This window comes from Sitophilus oryzae, unplaced genomic scaffold, assembly GCF_002938485.1.
Source record: "Sitophilus oryzae breed Bouriz unplaced genomic scaffold, Soryzae_2.0 scaffold_111_pilon_pilon, whole genome shotgun sequence".
Lineage (NCBI taxonomy): Eukaryota > Metazoa > Arthropoda > Insecta > Coleoptera > Curculionidae > Sitophilus > Sitophilus oryzae.
The window spans coordinates 5,996,200-6,014,895 of NW_022145749.1; the positions used below are offsets into that span (position 1 = coordinate 5,996,200).

The 18,696-nt window shown below is 30.9% G+C and overlaps 1 long non-coding RNA gene, 2 other non-coding genes and 1 pseudogene across 3 annotated transcripts; 2 read left to right on the forward strand and 2 right to left on the reverse strand.

The window, feature by feature from the left end:
- Nucleotides 1-2,161: 2,161 nt before the first annotated feature.
- Nucleotides 2,162-2,279, reverse strand: LOC115885974. The gene has a single exon (XR_004050818.1). It is a non-coding gene; the product is annotated as a 5S ribosomal RNA (ribosomal RNA).
- A 4,724-nt stretch (nucleotides 2,280-7,003) lies between these two features.
- On the reverse strand, nucleotides 7,004-7,121 carry LOC115885981 (annotated as a pseudogene).
- A 2,160-nt stretch (nucleotides 7,122-9,281) lies between these two features.
- LOC115884803 lies at nucleotides 9,282-10,257 on the forward strand. Its single transcript, XR_004050618.1, has 3 exons — nucleotides 9,282-9,770; nucleotides 9,989-10,163; nucleotides 10,222-10,257. It is a non-coding gene; the product is annotated as an uncharacterized LOC115884803 (long non-coding RNA).
- A 3,638-nt stretch (nucleotides 10,258-13,895) lies between these two features.
- LOC115885968 lies at nucleotides 13,896-14,013 on the forward strand. Its single transcript, XR_004050817.1, has one exon. It is a non-coding gene; the product is annotated as a 5S ribosomal RNA (ribosomal RNA).
- The last annotated feature ends 4,683 nt before the right edge of the window (nucleotides 14,014-18,696 follow it).

Sequence of the window (18,696 nt, forward strand, 5' to 3'; positions counted from 1 at the left end):
TAGACTAATAAGAAGAATATTTTGTATTTTTAACTTTATCACTTCTGAATTTTAATATCATTCTTTAGTTATTTTTGATTAAATTTCTTTCCTTTTGTTTATATTCCGTTAATTATAAATGTCTTGTTAAATCTTTTTCTTTATTTTTTTATTTATTTATTTCTTTATATTAAATATAGTTAGGTGTTGTGAAAAATCGGCATTTTATTTCTTTATTTCACCTAATCACTAAAATATTAAGTTATTTAAAAGAACACTGTGATAACCGGTCGAGTGGTTCAATCCAAAGTATGACTCCAAGACCGAAGAGGTAGATCTACAAGGGGATCAATGAAATCTTCGACAGGTTCTTGTTGTTGATGTATTGCTGATGGATGTTGACGTAATAAGGTAAGTGGCAATAGAGTTTATAGTAACTGAATTTAGAAAGAGCCCTTGCCATAAAAGTGCGATGCCTTAATTTCGATTTTTAGCTGGTTATATTTTGTTTTTATATGTAAACGATAAACTATATTTACGCTCTGAAAAGTCGGTGTTCTCATTATCCAAGTTCTGCCTACCGCTCAATAAATTATTTTAATTATAATTATATAAAGGCCACACTACCATGATAACGAACAAAATCTTGAAAGTTTTGTCACAATATATTTTATACGTCGACTTGACGAGTACGTCACCACAATTCGCTCCGCCCACTCATTTTATTGGCTACTTGCAAATTTGTCGAATTTTTATTGATGGGACGCGTCGTCTAATTTTTTAGGAAAAACATCGAGAGAATATCTTTACCCCTCTCACGGATACCCCGTAGCTATAGAACGGACAGACGTACTGTATTTAAGACTGATTTGAAAAACGGTTAAGAGAAAATATGTGTCCTTTTTATTTAGATCCACCAGCCCTGAAAATATTTGCACTTATTTACTCACCAAGCACAAAAACCTCACATTACATTTGCAACTTTGCATTCAATCCCCAAACAGCTTGTTTTGTAATGTTGATTTCTAAACGTTGTATCGTGATTGATGAAACCTTGCTGCAGAAACATTGTTTTTGAAAGGTGATTAAAGCGTTTTTCTACAACATTGCAACTTGCTACAAAGATTCAAATGAAAGATTCGCGCAAGCTAATATATAACAAAGATATAAGTTATTATAGGTTCGGTTAACGTTAAACTTGTTTTTTTACGTGTATCTTTAATTACAATATTTTTTCCTTTAACTATTGAGAGATATAGCAAAATGCGTATTATACAAGTAAAGCAATAAAGGTTGCACAAAATTAACTTTTTTTTTATAATTTAGAAATTTTATCGGTATATTTTCGACTGTTAAAAAGAGCAGTTAAAAAAAAGCCAAAAGAGAGAGAAAAATAGGTAAGAATTTATAGATATATAGTTTGTGAGGATGATGTGCCTTTTATCCCTCATTGGAGGATATTCATAAATATGAACTCACACCTCACACTGGACGAATGGACCTTTGAAATAATATCATATAATACCATAGAGAAAGATAATAAAAAGAGAGTGGCAGATTAAATTAGAACAACTGGTATAGCAATTTTGTTTTCCTATCGCGTAACTCAGATGTCCTAAATTTGTACAAATTGAGCTTCGACTGACATTTTATTAAGAATATATAAACAAGAGTTTTGAATATAAATCATAACATGGGCATTTATGATTCGCAAATTAATACTTTAATAGGTATGCTTATGTAAGCATACCTATATACATATAATTAACTGTGATGGATACTTATTTCCAATATGGGGGGGGCATAGTAGCGTAGCTATTTAATGGACACTTATTACTGTTAAGGAAATAAACATAGACAACATATGAACAAGAAAACAATGTAAATTGTATGTGAAATTGTATGAATTACAAAAATATTTTGAATAAAATGGAAAAAGTCAACAAACTGAGACACTGACTGGTGTTTCGTTCCTTTAATGCATACTTAAAATATGAATTTATTTGTTAAATAATATGGTACCTAACCTAACCTAACCTATAAGTAATAAAAAAATGTAAAATATGATTATTGACTGAAAATTAAGAAAAAAAATTCTACGAATAAAAAAGAACAAAAAAAAATAAAAAATTCTATGATAAATAATAAAAAATAATAAATAACTGAAACATGAAGAAAAAAAAAGTAATGGCACGCGGGGTTCCCAAGCGGTCACCCATCCAAGTACTAACCGCGCCCGACGTTGCTTAACTTCAGTGATCGAACGGGAACTGGTGCGCCAACGTGGTATGGCCGTTACATGCTACAATTGGTAACTATATTTTTTATTAACGGCGGAAATTAATGTTTTTCATACAATATTAGGGCTTGATGATAATCTTATTTAATCAAATAATAGTTATCAACGTACCTATCCGTAAAAAATCCCAAAATAAATGCCTGCTGATGCTTGGAACATTTCAAACCTATTAAATTCCTAGACAATCCTGGTGGTGCCATCTCTAGGAGTCGATACGAACTTAGAGAGAAAAATAAGAGTTTACTCCTTCAGTTCGTTTTTGCTCTTGGTTTACCATTTTTTAAAAATGCGTTATTTTACTTTGAAATTTAAAAAATATGATTTTTTGCTTAAATTTTGAGAACTCGATCTTTTCTGGGTTTTGTTTTTAATCAATTATATGTATATTAATAATATTTATACAGGGCGAGTCTTAAATAAGTGCAAATAGTTTTAGGGGTAGTATATATTTTGACACCAGAAAACACGCTTATGAGGTTGTGAGGTTTTATTTCGCAAAGAAAAAAATCGAAAGTTTGGTATATTTTGAAAATTAAAAAAAAATATTTCAAAACAAAATATCTTGACAATATATGGCAAGATTAGGTAGTATATTAAATTTACAAGAAAGGAAACACCAAAAAAAGTGAAGTGGTGCTCAAAATTTAGGCAAAAATATCATATATTTTTTAAATTTCAAACTAAATTAACTCGGTTATTTTGGACTGATTTGAAAAATGGTCAAGAGAAAATATATGTCTCTTTTATCGAGATCCACCAGCCCTGAAAATATTTGCACTTATTTACACACTAAGCACAAAAACCTGACATTACATTTGCAACATTGCAGTCAATCACCAAACAGCTTGCTTTGTAATATTGGTTTCTAAACGTTGTGTCGTGATTGATGCAACCTTGCTACGAAAACCAATGCTTTCAAAAACATTGTTTTTGAAAGGTGATTAAAGCGTTTTTAAACAATATCATTGCAACAAAAATTCAAATGAGAGATACGCGCAAGCTAATATATAACAAATATATGAGTCAGGTTTAGGTTAACGTTAAACTTGTTTTTTTACGTGTATCTTTAATACAACATTTTTTCCTTAGAACATTCTGAAGAACTTGCGGGGTCACTTCGCAACAAACATCAATAATTCGTCTTCGCAGGTCTTCTAATGAGGCGGGTGGAGTGCTATATTGGCTATACACTTTACTTTTTATGTGTCTCCATAGAAAAAAGTTTAAAGGAGTCAAGTCGGGTGACCGGGGAGGCCACTCAATTGCACATTATTGTTTAAATAATTACGTACTTTTTGAGAGTAATGTGGAGGTACACCGTCTTGTTCAAATATTATTTCCGCTTCAACGTATCCAGGATTGTTCTCTATGATGTCAGTTAGGGCTGGGTCGATGGTATTTTTCAGTAAATCCAAGTACATATCACCTGCTAGATTTCCAGGAAGAAAAAAAGGACTCACAATATAATTTATAAAAATACCAGCCCACACGTTCAATTTCTTAGGGTTTTGTGTGTGCACCTCGTGAAAAACCCTGGGGTTGTCCTCAGCCCAATATCGACAGTTGTGCCGATTAACTACACCTTTCAAAAAGAAAATATACTCTACCTAACCCGATCGTTCATCCTTGTGGCAAGTGCGTAAACATCTAGAAATAATAAGAAAAAACAGCAAATTGGTCGTAGGAATTTATCCTTATCATTTACTCTGATAAATGTTTCAATAAACTTTTCAAATTTCAATCCTTCATATTTTCTCAATGGCTCGACCGATTTTCAAAAACGAAGCGGGAAAGTATAGAGAATAGAAAGCCCTTTTCAGTGCGGTACCACTTGACCCCCCTTCCCATTTGAAAAAAAATGGGGGATGACACCCCCGCTTAGAGGGTTGAAGATTTTGCAATCACTTTTGGGGCAAAAATTGTCCCCCTCACAAACAAAATTGACGTGTTTTTGAATTTTCTGAAAAAAAAATTACCCTGGCCGTTATGCCTTGCGGAACGTTTTCGATGGGCCACCCTGTATAAATCATAACATGGGCATTTATGATTCGCAAATTAATACTTTAATATATTATTATACATACTTATGTATTATACTAATTATAATGAACTACTACTACTTACTAATTATTATTATTATACATACTTATGTATAAGCATACCTATCTATATACATATAATTCAATGTGATGGATAATGGATACTTATTTCCAAAATGCCAAAGTAGCGTAGATATTTAACGGATACTTATTACTGTTAAGGAAATAAACATAGAGACAACATATGAACAAAAAAAAACATTGTAAATGTATGAAATTGTATGAATTACAAAAATATTTTGGATAAAATGGTAAAAAGTCAACAAACTGAGACACTGACTCGTATTTCGTTCCTTTAATGCATACTTAAAATATGAAATTATTTGTTAAATACTATGGTATAAGTAATAAAAAAATTTAAAATATTATTATCATAGACTTATAATAAAATATAGACTGAGCATCTCATTCATAAATAGCTGGAACATGCGGTCAGACAATGTCTTGTTATTGTTGTGTTGTTAAACTTTTTTATATTTTATTAAGATTTAGGACAGGTTTTTTTAAATAAAAGTTTAGAAAAAACGTCTTAGAATCCAAAAAGGATAAAAATAATAAAATACACGTTATAGAAGAAATTTTATAATCGAAATTACGTAATTTCTGAAATTAATAATAAATTATTAATTTTAGTCAAACATTTACAACTCCTAATATTAATCAAAACAGGATCTATTCCACAGATATAATAGAATCGGCGACAGGGAGAGAAAAAAAATATGATTGTTGTAATTTTTTTTCTGGTTAAGTGATGTCTTATGTAAATTAGAGAAAACATAAATCTGTTCCATTAAATCAAGGAAGGTGATAGGAAGTGGATAAAATGAAAACTACATTTATTTAACTCGGTAGTGTCTTTATTATAACGGGTGCGTCCCAAAAGTGGCTCATCCCCCATATTTTTTTTATATTTTCAAATAAAAAAACAAGATTTAGTATGTTAGTACATGACATAAATTAGGATTGATTGACGCATTCAATTGTTTTTGGTCACTTCCTGTTTCACCGGAAATGACTATAACTTTTAATTTTTAAACGGCACCCTTGGTATATTTCTACTTTATTCGATAGAAAATGACACTCTGAATAGAATGACATATCATATGTCAACTTTTAACATTTTTGCATATGGTTTAATTGTAATTGTAACACGCGGTTCATAACGACAATTTGACTCGACCCAACCAAGTGTGTGGTATCAATATATTCATAAAAAAATGCTTTTTCCAAATATGCTAATGAATCACCCTTGTTCCATTTGAAAAAATTGACATATGTATGATTAAAAATACGTAGTATTTGTACATCTTTTAACCGGCCTAGGCAAGACACGAAACCTATTAGACGATCAAAACTATTTTTCCAAGGCTCCTTGATTAAAACTTAGTGTTTTTAACAACACCATGGCACCCTGGATTGAAATTTAAAATACGATTTGTTTTTAAGCGACAATGTCAAAAGTTGACATATGATATGTCATTCTATTCAGAGTGTCATTTTTTATCGAATAAAGTAGCAATATACCGAGGGTGCCTTTAAAAATCAAAAGATGTAATCATTTCGGTGAAACAGGAAGAGACCAAAAACAATTGAATACGGCAATAAATCCTAATTTATGTCATATACCTACTAACATACAAATCTGTTTTTTTTATCTGAAAAAATAAAAAAGTTATAGGGGGTGAGCCACTTTTGAGACTACCCGGTATATTAAAAAATATTGTTTCATAATGTAATATCATTTTAAAATTCTTCTATGTTATTTTAGATTCTGAAGATAATTTTAGAATAAACCGGAATATATTTTTAATAAAAACATTGTTAATTATTAACAGGGTTATAATTATAATACAATGTAAGTAAGTAAATAATGTAATGTAAGAGAAAAAATTCAGATTTTACATTTTACTAAAATATTATCTAAATAAGCGCCTTTCTACAACAACGCCACTGACTTCTATTGGGTAAATTGAGAGTTGCCTACCGGTCGAAAGATTTAAATAGATTATTTAAGTCAAATTTCTTGCAAATTTGGCACTGGCGAACCATATTTTATAGTTCTTGAACAGAAAAAGTCAATAAAATAAACACTTACGGACTACAAGCTAAGAAAATGCGTTAATACAGCCGGGGACATAGCGGCAACAAAGCTTTACCGCACACGTGCGACGCGTACTACAAGGTAATAAATGAATGAATAGGCTCCCTCTAATCGGTGTTGTTATATTGTAAAGAACTTATCCTTTTTAAACCGTATCCGACTTATAATTTAGTAGTATAAGGACTATTTAATACATCTATGGAATATTAAAACCTACTTTATTAAAATGTAGTATTAATATCTCACTATATGTGTATAACAAGAAAAAAAATATTGATAATATTAAAGACGTGACAACATAGGCTGGATGAGGAAGGCTCGGTCGACTGTGCCCAGAAGTAAACATGTATACAAAAAAGATTGTTTGACCGCGTTGAGATGTAAATAGTGTAGTCTATATTTTATTTTAAGTCTATGATTATTATTGACTGAAAATTAAGAAAAAAAAATCTGGGAACAAAAAAGTACTAAAAAAATTAAAAAATTCTATGATAAATAATAAATAACTGAAACATTAAAGAAAAAAAGTAACGGCACGCGGGATTCCCAAGCGGTCACCCATCCAAGTACTAACCGCACCCGACGTTGCTTAACTTCAGTGATCGAGCGGGAACTGGTGCGCCAACGTGGTATGGCCGTTACATGCTATATAAGGTAACTATATTTTTTATTAACGGTGGAAATTAATGTTTTTCATACAATATTAAGGCTTGATGTTAGTCTTATTTAATCAAATTTTGGCATTTTTAGGTTTAGGTTAGGATAGAATTTCTGCTAGAACAAGGCTAGAACTATGAGTATAAGAAAAACTAAGTCAAACTCAACCAGTTTTGTTAGTTTCAGTCATTTTTAAGCCCATTCAATATCGACAAATCACCGAATTCACCTCGAATTTCACTAAATCAAAGAACTGAATACACGATGCAAAAACAAACAACTGTCGAGATGGATTACAAATATAATTACAAACAACTGTCGAGATGGATTGTGGGAAATTTTTTGCGCGGGCGTTTTAAATTCTCTGTATTACTGGGAGTGGCATTCTTAATCTAAGGGAGTGGCCAAGCTCATAAATATCCAGATTATCCAGAAGATACCAACAGGATATTTTGTTGCCTTGACGTAATATATATCTATCTGTATGGTTTATTGCATTTTATGTAATATAAAAAGTAGTACATTATTTATTTTTCCTAAATACCTATCTAGACGATATTGTTAGGATATTTTATTATCATGAGCATGTTTGGATATCTCAGCTGGATGTACATTAGATATATACGACAGAGATATCCATAGGATATTCTATTCTGAGACATCTACAGGATTTCAGGATGTCTGGAGGATATCCTATAGATATCTTTATAAGATGATCTTATAATGGGACATTCTGACATTCTATGAATATCCTGCGGATATTTTGTGTTATATGGATGTTAACATAAAATTGCTAATGTTCGCAAGAAAAAACTGTTTCATTAATTGATAAGTAGGTAAATATTAAAAAATAATTTTTATATTTTCCCTGTGATGAATGAAATGATTTATTTATTTGCAAACATTATCTATTTTTTGCTATATTATTTTAGCAATAAGTCAGTTAATTATAATTAATAATATAATTTTACCAATATTGTATTGACGTAAAATTAACAATAGGGAGTTTTCGTTGCTTACAAATTGCAATTCCGGTTAACGCTAATTGACAACTTTGACATTTCAATTTCGATTATCGTATATCGTAACCGCTAGTTGCCGATATTTTACGGACGTTAGCCAAAGCCGTTAACATAGCGGTACGCATGCGCACTAGCGCAGTAGAAACACAACATTGAAAAATACAGATCTAACCTAACCTCATTCTATTTTGTTTATGTTTTGATTATTTATTTTATCTGTGTTAAACTCGTTGGGAATTCTTAGTGCTTCAACTAATCGAGGAATGTCTTTTTTTTTCAAAGCGGAAGTTAGCTTTGCACTCTTGGTCAGATAATATTTCTAGGTTGAACTCCCCATAAAGTTCTGCTCGATATTCGATGTTGTTTTCAAACCCTTCCAACAGCATAGCATCCTCCAAATCCGATTCATCACTAGAGTTCAATAAAATTAAATTGTCCATCCTATATAGCGATACCCAATAAAGGCATATAAAGCACTTTCAAATCAAACAACAATACAAAAACCAAAAATTATGGAGTGTAGAGGTAAGGAGAAATAACTCTTATGGGACTTTTATTGAAAAAGTGGTCACAAAATGGGAAGAATAAGGGTTCGCCAAATGACCACAGTGGCGCTAAAAACGCATAAATCTAAAAAATGAAAAGTAACCATAGATAAGAGAATAAAAAATAAATATAACCAAACATTACCCAAAAAAGTTTTGTTTTTATTTTTTAGAATATAAAATAATTATTGTTTATCAATATTTTGTGCTTTATTTATTATTTAATAATGGTTAAAGTGTGTGTGGTGCGAAGTTGATTGAATAGCTGATGGAAAATAAAGAACAAAGGCAAAGCCTGTAAAATACATAATTATAATTCAGTATTGTATTATTTGTATTATATGTAAAAATTAGAGTCAATCAAAAGTGTAGTAAACATTTTTTCGTAAGATTATTGACATACATGTTACAAAGTATATTTTTACAATCCTTTCTATAAAGTTACAACCTGAATAAAATTTATTTTTAATGATTTTAAAGTTTGACAGACATGCACAAATTGTTGGCATTTTTTTAAACAAATAAAAGTAGGAAATAAATAAAGTTCTAGGATGGTTCTAGGCAGAGGGTTCTAGGTACTTTCAAGAAATATAGTTAACTGTAAGTGCTGTATTTTAATAATCTATCAAAAATCAAAATCATCAGGATAATATTACGTATTGATTTTCAAACAAGAATTAGATTACAGCGATGGTCAAAAGCATTTAGATATTGCTTTGAAATCTACAGATAAGGCATGGCAGTTTCGTTTTAAAGAACAAGATGTTAAAGTTTATGATAAAATTGTCATCAGAAATACTGTCCACTTGCAGTATTTACATAGGAAAATGTTGGAGGATGAAGCTCTACCTACTGCCTCAGGTTAATTTAAATTCTGAGTTGCAACAACAGCAACAAGCAAGGAGGGCACCATTAAATGAATATTATACACATATTATTATTATTATACAAAGAAAGAGTAATGTTATACACATAAATATTAACATTTTGTAGAGCAACAACAGAATAAAAAACCAAAATATGAACACCAGCAACTAAAACAGGAACCATTAAATGAATATTATATACGTAAGTACAATTTGATTGAATAAAAAACAGCGTCAGCGATGCCTATGAAATGAAGATTGCTGTCATCTTATATGTAAAATGATATGGAGAATGTCATCGAGATGTTCATTTCCAAGCCAACTGCACGCCGTGTTTTTTCGATCATACAGTATTATTATACACATAAATAGTAATATTATACACATAAACATCCCTTGATAGAGATCAACATTTTGTAGAGCAATAACAGCATCAAATAATGGAAATAATGGACCTTATTGCACAAATGAAAAACAAAATTTCAGCATTACTACTTTATTGGTTATATCAATAATAGAAATTGAGTTTATCAGTCTAGATCCTACAAGCAAGCAGATCTATCACATAATTTTAAATGAAGATTTATCTATTATAGTATGTATAAACACTTTGCATCTTTTATTCAATGTTGTAATGAATTAACAAATTCCAGGTAATTTATTCTAATAACGAAAAAAAAACTTTGGATCAAAAAATATTTTCTTCTGATGAGGTTTATGAATATTAAAGTCTGTTGAAGTTTGGCCATTATGTGTTGGTATACAATTTATTTACGATGTTACAGTAGTTAAACCATCCGAGTACAAAACATGTTTAAAATCCACTATTCTTAATGAATGGAAACTACCAACTTGAGAGGAAGCTAAGAGAAAGGTTCTATTGGGTGGACTACAAGGAAAAGGGACATATACATGAGGATCTGGAAGGGCTATAACATTACGTCTCAAGCCGTGGGACAATAGGAAACGAAATTCAAAGGAAAATATTACAATACGTGGGATGCAAATTATAGTGCAAAGAATTGAGAAAAGAATTATTAAAAGTAGTTATTGTTACGATAGTTAAACCATCCGACTACCAAATATATTTAAAATCCACTATTCTGAATGAATAGCAACTACCAACTTGGGAGGAAGCTGCGAGGACGATTCTATTGGGTGAACTACAAGGAAGACATGAGGATCTGGAAGGGCTATAAAATTATATTATTCCACGTCCCAAGCCATGCAATCCATGTTGGAATAGCTGGGAGTGAAAAAGAAAATAATACTGCACACGATTCTTGTCTAGAAGTAGTTGATATTAAGGTAGTTAAGCCATCCGACTATCGAACATTTAAAATCCACTATTCTGAATGAATGGCAACTACGATGGCAAAACGTAAATAAATACTTGTACAGTATAAAATTACATTATATTGGCTTAATTTTTATACTAAATAAAATGTGTTACGTTATTTTTGACCTGCATTATATTTATTTAAATTCCATATCATCAATTAAACTTTAAATAAAGTTTTCCTAATTATAATTAACATTAATTTTAAACTAAAGCTTTTTTTCATCTTGAATGAGATTTACGAAATAACTTTTGAGAAAAAATAAAAAAGAGGCTCAGTCTATTGCTTCTGAATAATTGATAATAAAACCACATGTTGACTTACTTTTATACTAAATAAATGTAGGTATGAAGTTATTTTAAAGCTGCATTATATTTATTTTAAACCCATCACCAATTATTACCTTAAATAATTTTTTTCTTAATTATAATTAACATTAATTTTAAGCTAAAACGATCAGAATAATGTTTTCGTCGTCTTGTATGACATTTGCGAAATAACTTATGAGAGCAATAAAAAAAGAGCCTAGTCTATTGCTGCTGAATAAAAATCTGTTATTTATTTCATGTGACATAAAAATAAATTTGTATTTTTTTGAAACCCGCGGCTTCACGTATATGATTCACGTCAAATATTTATGTCTTTTGAATCACAGTTTGAATCAGCTGTTCTAAAAATGTTCGGCGCATGTCTTAAATTTTAGGTTTTTGCTACAGCAGCGCCATCCTAATTCTTCCCTTTTTTTGACCATTTTTTAATGCACGGAGTTGTTTCTCCTTACCTCTACACTCCATACCAAAAATCAAAACACTACGCTACGGGCTGTGCTCAGCTGTCAGTTTTCGGTTATCGTATCGTATGTCGGCTCCGAACCGATGAACCGAAAGTCCGAAAACTGTTTTTTTATCTGTCAAAATAGCGGTTATGGTTACGTATCCGTTAACCGTACCGTTGAATTTTTTTAAAGCAACGAAAACTCCCTAATATTGCTAATAGGTACGTCCCAAACTAGTACTTTCTTGAACGTTATATTAGCAATGTTTCAATAATATTGTGAAATGCAACCTTGCACTGCAATGAACCTGCACCTACTCTGAAACCTTGCATAAACCTCCCTACAATGAAAAACGCAATGTTACACCTTGCTTTGCGAAGTTTTGGCAATGTTCCAGCAATAAATTTTGCTTGTTGGGAGGAACTTAAAAGCTTGCAGATGTTACAAGCATCAGCACTATCAGCAGGCATCATAGATGAACAAACAAGGGCATTTATTTTGGGATTTTTTACAGGACTTATTAATGATAACTATTATTTGATTAAATAAGATTAACAGCAAGCAATTTTGTATGAAAAACATTAATTTCCATCGTTAATAAAACCATTAGTTACATATTATATAGTCTATAAAATGAATAACTTTGAATTTTGACCGTTATTTTTTACCAACATGGTAAATATAAAATTCCTCTGTCAAAAAAGTTACTGATATTCTTTAAATTGAGTGCCTGAACGAATCAGATAGGTAACTCTTTTTACTTTCGTGAAATAGAAAAGAAAAATAATAAAACAAGTGACAGTTCTTCCTCTCCTTAAAAAAATCTTTGACAAAAATCAACACAATTGTCAAAAGTAAAATGTCATCAGCTTTTGACATTTCTAAATATCAGACCAATGCCGTCTCTAATAGAACAGCCTCCGAGCGAGATTTATGACGTCACACTAGTTAGATACTACGGATTAATAAATATGTTGTAGAATACATGGAAAACATAATAATTCCTCGTATTTTTGGTTTGTATTTTAAAAATGATATAGTTTACATGAAATATACATAATATACAGTTAATAAATACCTATTTATAGTAATAAATAACTTTTGCAAATAAATTATGAACCATACAAATGCAGCAAATGTTTTACAATATACAAATAATGAATAGGTACATAAGATAATGGGTAAAATGTAAAATATATTTTAAATTTTGGGGTTTGAAAATCGATTTAATTTAACAAAAAACATTCAATATCTACTAATAGTGATGTATTATTATTTGCATTCACAAAATGTATATGTATATTTTGCAAGTATCAATGTTCGAAAAATTATATTTGCAAATAATACAATATCATAGAAAAAAAGGCTGCAGCGATGGCTATAAAATAAAGATCGCTGTCATTTTGTATGTAAAATTATTCTAAAATTTTGTATTTTCTTGGGATTTAGGTTCGGGAAAAACGCTGATTAAGTTTTCATTTGTTTTTCATTATTTTTTTTGGTTAAAAAAACGTTTCGGCTAACATCATAGCCTTCATCAGTGTTGTGTCATATGAAAAAAATAGTGTCGAATATAATCCAAAAAATTACATATAAAATATTCACACCACATAAGGTTTACTGCAATTAATTAACTAATATAAACTTGTCAAAAGATGACCACGTATTTTTTTAAATTATTATTCTTAAAACTAAAACTATCTACATTGACTATGGAATACGATTTCAGCCATAGTAAGTAGTAGATATTGAATGTTGTTTGTTAAATTAGATCAATTTTCAAACCCCAAAATTTAAAATATATTTTACATTTTACCCATTATCTTATGTACCTATTCATTATTTGTATATTGTAAAACATTTGCTGCATTTGTATGGTTCATAGTTTATTTGCGAAAGTTATTATTACTATAAATAGGTATATATATTGTATTTATTAACTGTATATTATGTATATTTCATGTAAACTATATCATTTTTAAAATACAAACCAAAAATACGAGGAATTATTATGTTTTCCATGTAATCTACAACATATTTATTAATCCGTAGTATTTAACCAGCGTGACGTCATAAATCTCGCTTCGAGGCTGTTCTATTAGAGACGGCATTGCGTCAGCATGGCCGCAAGTTGCTAACCTAATAAAATTAACACTAGAAAAGCCCGCGGGAACTGTCAAATTCAAAGTTATTCGTTTCACAGACTATAGCATGTAACGGCCATACCACGTTGGCGCACCAGTTCCCGTTCGATCACTGAAGTTAAGCAACGTCGGGCGCGGTTAGTACTTGGATGGGTGACCGCTTGGGAACCCCGCGTGCCGTTATTTTTTTTCCTTAACGATTCAGTTATTTATTATTTTTTATTATTTATCATATGATTTTCTTTTAAATTTTCAGTCAATATAATAGTATTTTTCATTTTTTATTACTTATACTATATTATTTAACAAATAAAGTCATATTTGAAGTATGCATTAAAAGAACGAAACACCAGTCAGTGTATTAGTTTGTTTAGTTTTTAACATTTTATCCAAAATGTTTTTGTAATTTATACTATTTCATACATTTACATAATTTTCGTGTTCATATATGTTGTCCTATGTTTATTTCCTTAACAAATCAAATATCCATTAAATAGCTACCTACGCTACTAAGCCCCCCCCCTCCCCCCACCCCTATTGGAAATAAGTATTCATCACAGTTAATTGTTAATTATTATTATATAGGGTCAATAGCGTGTCACAGAAATAAGTTCAAGTATTTTAAGAGGTGGTAGATATTTCGATAAAAGAAACATATTTTTGTCTTTGTCGTTTTTCAAATAAGTCCAAAATAACGGGGTATATTAGGATAATTATTATTTTACCACATTTTACTTTGAAAATTTCCAAAAAAAAATATTTTTTGCTAAAATTTCGCAACCACTGGATCTTTTTTGGATTTTCTTTCCTGTAAATTTAATCTATTGCCTATGTTGTCACATTATCAAGAAATTATGTTTTTTGACTAAAAACTAAAAAATATTCCAAAAAAAATTTCAAATTTTCCGAATTTTCAAAAAAAATTTTCGCGAAAAAAAACTCAGGCGTGTTTCTGGGGTTGAACTATACTACCAGTTAAAATACTTGCACTTATTTCTGGGACACCCTGTATGTTTATAGGTATGCTTAATTATTTATCAATTTGTGAATCATAAATGCCCATATCTATATATATAAATCTGACTGTCCTGACTGATACTGACTCATCAACGCCCAGACCAAACCCTTGACCCTAGAAAGCTGAAATTTTGTACAGGGGTTCCTTTCATGATGTTTACGTGAGATAAGAAAGGATTTTTTAAAATTCATCCCCTAAGGGGGTAAAAAGGGGGGTGGAATATTACAATATATTTTATTTAAAAAACGGTCAAGTTTCCGAAAAAACGCTGAAACACGTATATTTTATTTTCTTTTTTTACATATTTTAAGATTTTTTAAAAATGTATACAGGGTGTTTCGAAAAATCTGGTCGTTGATTAATCACGATCCTGCTTAAAGCGCTTGACGTAAAAAGCTGATTTTTGGAAAACGGATTGACTTTAGGGTGTAGAGGTTCGATAAGAAGGGATTTTTCGAAATTCCAGGTTCAAGGGGGTGAAACCACCCCTCAAATACTACAATATTTTTTATTTAAAAAACGGTCAAGTTTCCGAAAAACGCTTAAACACGTATATTTTATTTTGTTTTTTACATATTTTAAGATTTTTTAAAAATGTATACAGGGTGTTTCCAAAAATCTGGTCATTGATTAATCACGATCCTGCTTAAAGCGCTTGACGTAAAAAGCTGATTTTTGGAAAACGGATTGACTTTAGGGTGTAGAGGTTCGATAAGAAGAGATTTTTCGAAATTCCAGTTCCAAAGGGGTGAAATCACCCCTCAAATACTACAATATTTTTTATTTAAAAAACGGTCAAGTTTCGGAAAAAACGCTTAAACACATATATTTTATTTTGTTTTTTACATATTTTAAGATTTTTTAAAAATGTATACAGGGTGTTTCGAAAAATCTGATCATTGATTAATCACGATCCTGCTTAAAGCGCTTGACGTAAAAATCTGATTTTTGGAAAACGGATTGACTTTAGGGTGTAGAAGTTCGATAAGAAGGAATTTTTCGAAACTCTAATTCTAAGGGGGTGAAACAACCCCTCAAATATTAGAATATTTTTATTTAAAAACCAGTGAGTTTTTCGGGAAAACTCTTAAACACGTATATTTTATTTTGTTTTTTTACACGTTTTAAGATTTTTGAAAAATGTATACAGGGTGTTTCAAAAAATCTGGTCATTGATTAATCACGATCCTGCTTAAAGCGCTTGACGTAAAAGCTGATTTTTGGAAAACGGATTGCCATTAGGGTGTAGAAGTTCGATAAGAAGGAATTTTGGAAACTCGAATTCTAAAGGGCTGAAACAACCCATCAAATATTAGAATATTTTTATTTAAAAACCGGTGAGTTTTTCGGAAAAACTCTTAAATACGTATATTTTATTTTGTTGTTTTACATATTTTAAGATTTTTTAAAAATTTATACAGGGTGTTTCATAAAATATGACCATTGAGTAATCACGATTCTGCTTAAACTGCTTGACGTTTAAAGCTGATTTTTGGCAAACGGATTGACTGTGGGGTGTAGAGGTTCGATAAGGAGGGGCTTCTCGAATCTCAAATTCCAAGAGGGTGAAAAACGACCCTCAAATATTACAGTATTTGTTATTTAAAAAACGGTTAGTCTTTCGCGAAAACGCTTGGGCACGCATAATTTATTTTGTTTTTTACATATTTTAATTTTTTTTAAAAAAATCATACAGGGTGTTCCAAAAAGTTGGGTAATAAGGTAGGGTAAATAAGTAATAGGTTTAAGCAGAATCGTGATTAATCATAATCACGATTCTGCTTAAACTGCTGGACGTTTAAAGCTGATTTTTGGCAAACGGATTGACTGTGGGGTGTAGAGGTTCGATAAGGAGGGGCTTCTCGAATCTCAAATTCCAAGAGGGTGAAAAACGACCCTCAAATATTACAGTATTTGTTATTTAAAAAACGGTTAGTCTTTCGCGAAAACGCTTGGGCACGCATAATTTATTTTGTTTTTAACATATTTTAATTTTTTTTAAAAAAATCATACAGGGTGTTCCAAAAAGTTGGGTAATAAGGTAGGGTAAATAAGTAATAGGTTTAAGCAGAATCGTGATTAATCATAATCACGATTCTGCTTAAACTCCTGGACGTTTAAAGCTGATTTTTGGCAAACGGATTGACTGTGGGGTGTAGACCCATATAACACACAATATCCGCAGGATATTCATAGAATGTCGGAATGTCCCATTATAAGATCATCTTATAAAGACATCTATGGGATTTCCTCCAGACATCCTGAAATCCTGTAGATGTCCCAGAATAGAATATCCTATGGATATCTCTGTCGTATATCTAATGTACATCCAGCTGAGATATCCAAACATGCTCATGATAATAAAATATCCTAACAATATCGTCTAGATATTTAGGAAAAATAAATAATGTGCTACTTTTTATATTACATAAAATGCAATAAACCATACAGATAGATATATATTACGTCAAGGCAACAAAATATCCTGTTGGTATCTTCTGGATAATCTGGATATTTATGCGCTTGGCCACTCCCACTAATACAGAGAATTTAAAACGCCCGCGCAAAAAATTTCCCACAATCCATCTCGACAGTTGTTTGTTTTTGCATCGTGTATTATTCAGTTCTTTGATTTAGTGAAATTCGAGGTGAATTCGGTCGTTTGTCGGTATTGGATGGGCTTAAAAATGACTGAAACTAACAAAACTGGTTGAGTTTGACTTAGTTTTTTCTTATGCTCATAGTTCTAGCCTTGTTCTAGCAGAAATTCTATCCTAACCTCAACTAATGTCGAAAAACGACGAACAACTCAGGGTCTCATAATGAAGAATTTGTGACACAATTATAGGTGAAAATTTGTTGAAAATCGCTTGTTCTTTATCCCTAAACCCATTTTCGTGTTTGATCTATTCAAACAGAAATCCTATTTTTGGGTTTAAATTGTGAGTTTCTGGAATGTGTGGTGTTAGAAATTATACCTGTATCCTGTGTGCTAACTTTGATGTAAACTGTTGCTGCTAGACATAAACTGCTAGACTCCATAAAGGGTAGTGGTATAATCTGGTATAATACCATACGATCGAAAAATAATGGCGTCAGAGGTGGCTTGGAAATGAAGATAGCTGTTATTTTGTACGTAAAATTATATGGGGAATGGCATCGATCGTAATTTTCAAGCCAATTGAACGCCGTTTTTTTTCGATGGTACAGTATAAATTGAAAGCTCTTAACTCATACAAATAAACTTATAAATTTTGACGCAAAATTCATTGACATAATATGCAGGTGTATTTTCGAGCTGTTAATAAAAATATCCAATGAATATCGTCAAAATGTGGCTAAATAAAACTAAATCGCGAACGTTTTTACTATAAACTAAGGATGAAGTAAGTATTGTCAAATAACAGTCCTCATATAATGTCCTAAAAATATTCTATAATGCTCCCAACATCATCCTTGTATTATCCTAGAAATATTCCAAATAATCGTAAAAGGCTTGCCTAGGGATGTCTTGAAGATGACTTTTTTTGTCCCACTTGGATATCCCATAAATATCCTCCTCTGGTTTTTGGATATCCCTAAGATATTTACTATATCCTTGGTGGATATCCTCAAGATATCTATAGGATTGTGTTGTGTTATATGGGGAGGTTCGATAAGGAGGGGCTTCTCGAATCTCAAATTCCAAGAGGGTGAAAACGACCCTCAAATATTACAGTATTTCTTATTTAAAAAACGGTTAGTCTTTCGCGAAAACGCTTGGGCACGCATAATTTATTTTGTTTTTTACATATTTTAAATTTTTTTAAAAAAATCATACAGGGTGTTCCAAAAAGTTGGGTAATAAGGTA